Genomic DNA, 6765 nt, shown 5'->3' with positions numbered 1-6765 from the left:
GAACTGGCGCCCTCTGGTGGCCCTGTCTCGCCATGCTCGGAACCCCAGCTCCCTCCAACTTCCTTTATTTTTAAGAAACCCTGGCCTCGTCGCTGAATAGAGTGCTGTGGTTGTTTGCATACACGAGTGTAAGAAAGACCTAGGCTCCTGTTGGAGCTCATCTGTGTGATCCCAGGCAAATTAACTTCTCTGAGTCTTCATTCCTCAGCACTAAAATTAGACAATCAGACCTACTTTGGGGGGTTGTTGCTAGCAGTGAATGAGACTGAATGAACAAAGTAAACAGCAGGAAGGTCTTTTACTGCGATGGCCTTCAGGAATGTTGACGCCTCTAGACATCTGAAGTACCTGGAAAACATCTCCATGCATAGCCCTGCAGGGAGGGTGGAGGAGGTGGACAGGTGCTCTTGTGTTCCTTGCTAACACGTGGATGAGGGGGGAATATATTCTGGATGAGTGGGGTGTGAGCTTGCGTGTGTATGTGCGGCATGTATGAGTGTTCACAAGCACACACACAGTAGAAACCATGAGATCTCCAGAAAATGCTTAGTATACATCCAAGAGGGGAGAAGCCAGGTAGACGTGGCAACTGACACCTGTAATCCCAGCAATTTAGGAGGCTGAGGCAGGAGGATCACAAATTTGAGGCCAGACTCAACAACTTAGTGAGACCCTTAGCAACTTGGCAAGACTATGTCTCAAAATAAATAAGTAAATAGATAGGTCTGGGGTGTAGCTCAGGCATGAAGCATACCTGGATTCGACTCTCAGTACAAAAAAGGAGGGGGCAGAGAGAGGAGGGAAAGGTGTGGCCATAGGGAAGCCATTGTTATCCCTTGTTATCCTGTGCCAGTCCCTGGGTTCAGTCTCCAGTACCACAGGGATGAAGGGGAGAGAGAGCTAGAACACCACAGGGAGAGCATAGGAGCTTACTAATTCATACAGCAATTACTTACTGATGACCTACTATGTGCTAGGCGGGGTTAACAAAACTGAACAAGCACCTATCACAAGACCTTCAAATAGAGATAAGTGCTAAGCAACGGAGCTGGTTTTGACCCCATCGGGGTGGGATCTAGTCTAGATGGGTGGTCTGAGGACTGATATTGCTTTCCCTAAAGCCACCAGGACATGCGAGCCCAGGAGGAGTCAGGATTCTCTGCTCAGAGGGTCCCCACCCAGCTCACTGGAATATGTTGGACCCGCATGGCCCAGATGAAGGTTGGACAAGGCAGGACGTGCCTCTCCGTGCTCAGCCCTGCCCACCACAGGACTTCACTCAACTAAGATGCGCTTCTCTTGAAAGCTCTTAACCTCTGGATGTGTCCCCAGTTTTCCCCTTGTCACCCCTAGATAGGGACACTGTGGGGTGATGGAAACAGAGGAGGCCATGGTGCCCAGAAGAGGGAAGCAGGATCTGCCCTAGGAGGGCCCTCGGGAGACCCTCGGTTCTTTCATCATCTGGAAGAATTTACTTATGTGCGCAGATAAACTTCAGGATCAGAATGCATGGACCGTAAGTGACTGTGCTCCCCACTCAACCCTAAGTTACGAACCTCTGACTCATGGATATCCCTCCTCGCAGCCTTGAGAAGCACCCTGAGCTCATGGAACTCGCTACTTACATTACTAACTGAACATCTATTATGTGCAGGGCAGAGTTAGCAAAATTAGGGGTAGGGTAGGATGAGTGCTAAGGTCAGAGTACCTGCCCAGTGGCAGCTTCCTCTGCTCATGACCCCCTTCTCCCCTAGGACTCCTTTTCTGTCCCACCCAACACACTCCATTCTCCCACTTAGAGGCATGGAAGGCCTGCTTTTGATCTGCTTCTGTTTCCACAAAATGCTTCTGTTTCCATCGAGGTTCCCTCTCCATAGTACTGCCATTCAAGATAAAGACAAAATTTTTGCATCTTTGATGTTTCTGCTTTCTTTCTTTTCCCCCCACTACTACTACTACTACTACTACTACTACTACTACTACTTCTTCTTCTTCTTCTTCTTCTTTTAACTAGTGCATTAGAGTTGTACATACTATGTTCCTGCTTTCTTACTAGTTTGAAATACAGCAGTGTGTGGCATGTGCTATTACGACTTTCCTAGAAAGGTCCATTATAACTGTCCAGCCTGGAAGGGGACTGGAGCAGGAACCAGTCACCATGAAAACATCATTTCTAGAGAGACATTCTCAAACCAAACAACTGATGGATTCCAAAAGCTCCGGCTCCCTGGAGGGCTGTGGATTTGATTTCCCTTTTCAGATGGAAGAGGGACTGAAAACATTCCACACTTTTCCCATCTCTCTTCTCTCCCTGACACCCAGAATCTCTTTCTTGACTCTTTTCTGGCACCACTGGAAGGACAGAAACAAAGGAAGAAGCAAATCCATGGACCAAGGCTTTTTCAAATTCAAAAGATATTTTGGATTCCTTTTGAAGAGTTTAGATTTCAGTTAAAGGTAAATACAAAACTAAGCCTCCCATTACCCCCCCCCAAAAAAAAAGTTAAGCAGCTACTAACTCCAGGAAACAGAAAAGGCCACTAATCATAATGAACTCCTTGTCTCATCCATGAACTACAACCACATTTTCCTGAAAAAGTAAATAATAATTTAACAAAAAGCTGGGATGTAACTATCACAACAGGATGGAGAACACAGTGGTGGGGACGTGGAAGTGGGGTTAGGGCTAAATATTTATCTTCCAGGATAGGAAGTCAAAAGATAACATCTAGGTTTGAAAAATATGGAAATAAATACAGAAAAAAAGTTGAAAAATTTAGGGGAGGGGAATTGGGAGTCATTGTAGTTTTTACCATAATCCATGTGATTTGCTTTTTACTTATAAAATCAACCCTCATATACTCCTTTGATTTTCTAAAATAATGACTTAAAATTTTCAGAAAGCAAGCTAAATGGGAGGTAATGTAGAAAAGCATCTCCTTTAAGGCAGAGTGAAAAAATCAACAAATGGGAAATAGGGGATAAAAATAAACGGATGCAAGAACAAAACTAGATGTCTGTGTCAAGGAAAGAGGTAGAGGAGATGGAAGGAAGAAGACGAAGACCTTTTCTTGAGGCAAAGATGGTTCATCAGAGAAAGGATCCAGGAGGGTAAGAATGTGAGTGGGGAAGTCAGGAAAATGAATCGCTGGTGGGTAATAAATAGAGGAAATGATACTGAGCCACACATATGGCTAAAGAAATACAAATTAAAACACCAAAGTTTGATGACAGAGGTGTTGCTCCGGGTGCAGTGAATGAATTTAATCCCCCAAACCAAAAACAAACAAAAAAACCCCAGAGGTTTCAACTATTCAGGTTGGCAAAATCTTGAAAGTCTGGAAAGGTGGGGCAAATTGGCAAAAACGAAAGAAGGAATGCAATCGCTCAATCAAAATTTAAAATGTCTTTAGTCTTTATTCCAGCACAGTCCAGACTAGGAACTTATTCCTGGCACAAATTCATTAATGTCAAGCAGGGGGCGCATGTCTGTGATCCCAGTGGCTCGGGAGGCTGAGGCAGGAGGATCACAAGTTCGAGGTCAGCCTTAGCAACTCAGTAAGGTCCTAAACAATTTAGTGAGACCCTGTCTCAAAATAAAAAATAAAAAGGGATAAGGACGTGGTTTAGTGCTTAAGGAACCCTGGGTTCAATCCCCAGCACCAAAAAAAAGCAATGTTTTTCACCTTTCGGAGAAAAGTTAAGTTGAATCTGGAGTTCTACAGCCAGCCAAATTACCACCCAAATTATCACCCAAAGTGAACACAAAATAAGGATATGTTCTGAAATTCCACGAGTCAGAAAATTTGCTACTCATGCCCTATATATGAAGAAATTACTCAAGATGTCTTCCCGCCCAGCACCATGGCACACGCCCGTAATCCTAACAACTCAGGAGGCTGAGGCCGGAGGATCATAAGTTTGAGGCCAGTCTCAGCACCTTAGCAAGACCCTCACAATAAAACAAAAAAGAATGGAAATGTAGCTCAGTGATAGAGTGCCCCTGGTTCCTGGGTCCAATCCCCAGCACCAAAAAAAAAAAATCTTTTTACTCAAACAAAGGCATTCTAAAAAGAACAAGTGAGATTAAAGAAAGAAAAGAAAGGGAAGCTGAGCATGAGAAGAAATAGGGACATGGAAAAAAGGGCTGAAACTGACATAGGAGAAGAGGAGTCTATAGAGAAGGGTCTGAGGAGCTCCCCAGAGAGGAGGGGCAGCTTGGGAGGGGGCAGCAGGGTTCTTGGCATCTGTGGTAGAAAAGAAGTTTGGCATGTGCCAGTTAGAGACATTGACAGAGGTGTATTTAGGAAAGCAGATGCACGTTCAAGGAGAATGCAGATCACCTCAAGGGTGCAAGATGCATTTTAGGGTCTCTTAAAGGAAACTAGGTGAAGGGTGGAAAGGGGAGGCAGGTAGGAATGACATCAGTCTGACAATCGCGGGGTGGTTTCTGGCGATCTGGTCAACCTCCAGATCCTCTCCGGCTGACGTGTCCTCTAATCCATGGATAGTGCTGGAAAGTCCCCTCAATTATAGGTTTCTGAAAATATTGTATCTCTCTTAATCCATTTATTGGAGGGGATTAACTAATAGTGCACTGGCAGATTTACAGATTTCCTAGGAATTTGGGAGTCACAGGCCTGGAAGAGAGACTGGTTTTGGAGTTGAAGACCTGGAAAGGCACGTGGAACTTCTGATTCAAACTATTTTCTTGTTCTTCACGTCTCCTTTCTACCTATTTCTTATTTCTTCTATGCTATCTCAATACTAGTTTGAGATGGTGAACTTGGGATATTCTCCTTTAACTCACAGATGCTTAATAATTGAAAATCAACTTATTTTCTTAAGAGTTCCAGTCCTACTACTTGATTCTGCAGCAAAAATTATTATTTAATAACACATAAATATTGTAGATTATAATAATTTCATTTATATTGGGTTTAATATCTTAGAATCAATCTGTACACAAAACCAGTAACAAAATCAACAGAATAGAATGTAAATATTATAAATCTTGACAGAGTAAAAGGGAAAATACTGCTGAAATTTCTCCAAATTCTTTTAGCTGCAATTAGTACAGTTTATCAAAAACCAGGCCTGGTTGATTAGATTTCAGGGCCTATTAGATGTAAACATGGGGACATTCCCTGGCCAGGATAAGGGGCCCAGGGCAACGGAGGAGCTGTCTCCAACAGCTCCTTAGAGCTGATTGTCTTTATCTCTCCCTCTTTAGCTTGAAATTAACCATAGTGGGAATATTTATACCTCAGATATTAGCAGATGCTGCACATCAGGGCTTCTCTTCCTCCCAGAGAGCTACTTGTTAAATATTAACCAGCAGACCCCTGGGAAAGTCCAACCCTTCTGGCCAAAAGGATGTAAAAGGATGAAGGGGATAAAAGCAGGTGGAACCCTCAGGCTAGATAAGTTCTAGGGAAGCCAGTGACCTCTTTGGAGACTGAAATCCTCTTACTTGCAAGACAGGTAAGAGGTACCAGCCCTTGGACCATAGTTTGCTGACCCCTGACTTAAGACCAATTCCCCAGGAGCACTCTTCAGACACGGCAGAAAATCATTCAGTGACCACAGCCAGGGGCCACTGGACAGCTAAATATTTGAGCCAGAGATCCCTTTCCTGGCTCCCTTTGGTCTTCAACTGGCAAGGAATCCACAAGTTTCCGTGTCTCAAATGAGGGAACACAGAGGTGCTATATCAGATAGATTTAGGTTTGACTTCATAGGAGCCCCAAAATACACAATTTAACAGTGGCTCAGAACATACAGATTTGTTCCCTCACGTGAAAGCCTGAGGAGAGGCCATCCAGGGCTGGTCACGCGACCTACCTGCCCCCCAGGTGGTCTCTGGCCACCCCGCTTTGCATATGCATGGTGTTTGCAATACCCCAGAAGCACGGCATTCCCGTGGGCCCATAATGTGTAGGATTCCAGCGAGGCCTTGTAGTTGCTTCGAATTTTCCAAGAGTCTGTGAAAAGCAGCCACAGGAGGGAGTTCAACTCCAAACAGACCAAGTCTTCGGACTGAAGCAGGCTGTTCGACAGGGAGAACAAAAGGCGAGCCTCAGCCTCCCCGCTGCACGATAGGGTGGGGCTGCCAAGCAGGAGCCTCACCTTCTCACCTTGGCAGATCTGAGTGCGCTGTGCAGCCTTGCAAGCCCGCTGGCCTTGCTGGCCTTATGTCGCAGGAATTATCTGTCTGAAATGCACTTCCCTCTGCTTCCGCCACCCTCCATTCATTCCCTGGTTCTCTAACCTTGGTTACCTGGCTGACTTCTCACTTTCCTACACTCCTTCCCCAGGAAGGCTTCCTGACACCCCCACCCTCACTTCCTGCCTGTGGGTGCTCATGGCCACGTGCACATACCCAGCTTCACAGGAACACTTTGATTGACAGCTGGTAACACACTGGCTGTAAGGGTGACAGGACTGGAGGAGAGGCTGCTGTCCTGCTACTCACTTACCCCTGAGCCTGTCACTGCATGTAGAAAAGTGGGCAGTAATAACACACCCTCCTACCTAGAGGATAATTTTAAATTTAGGGATTTTTTTATTTATTTATTTTTTTTTTTTTGTACCAGGGAGCAAACCCAGGAGCGCTTGACCACGGAACCACATCCCCAGTTCTTTTTACTTTTTTTTTTTTTGCAGGGTGGGGGCTACTAGGGTTTGAGCCCAGGACCTTTTACCACTGAGCTATATCCTAGGGTCTAAGTGAGTTGCTTAGGGCCTCACTAAGTTGCTGAGGCT

This window comes from Sciurus vulgaris (genome assembly GCF_902686455.1).
Source record: "Sciurus vulgaris genome assembly, chromosome: 10".
Classification (NCBI taxonomy): Eukaryota; Metazoa; Chordata; class Mammalia; order Rodentia; family Sciuridae; genus Sciurus; species Sciurus vulgaris.
This window is presented reverse-complemented; position numbering follows the sequence as displayed.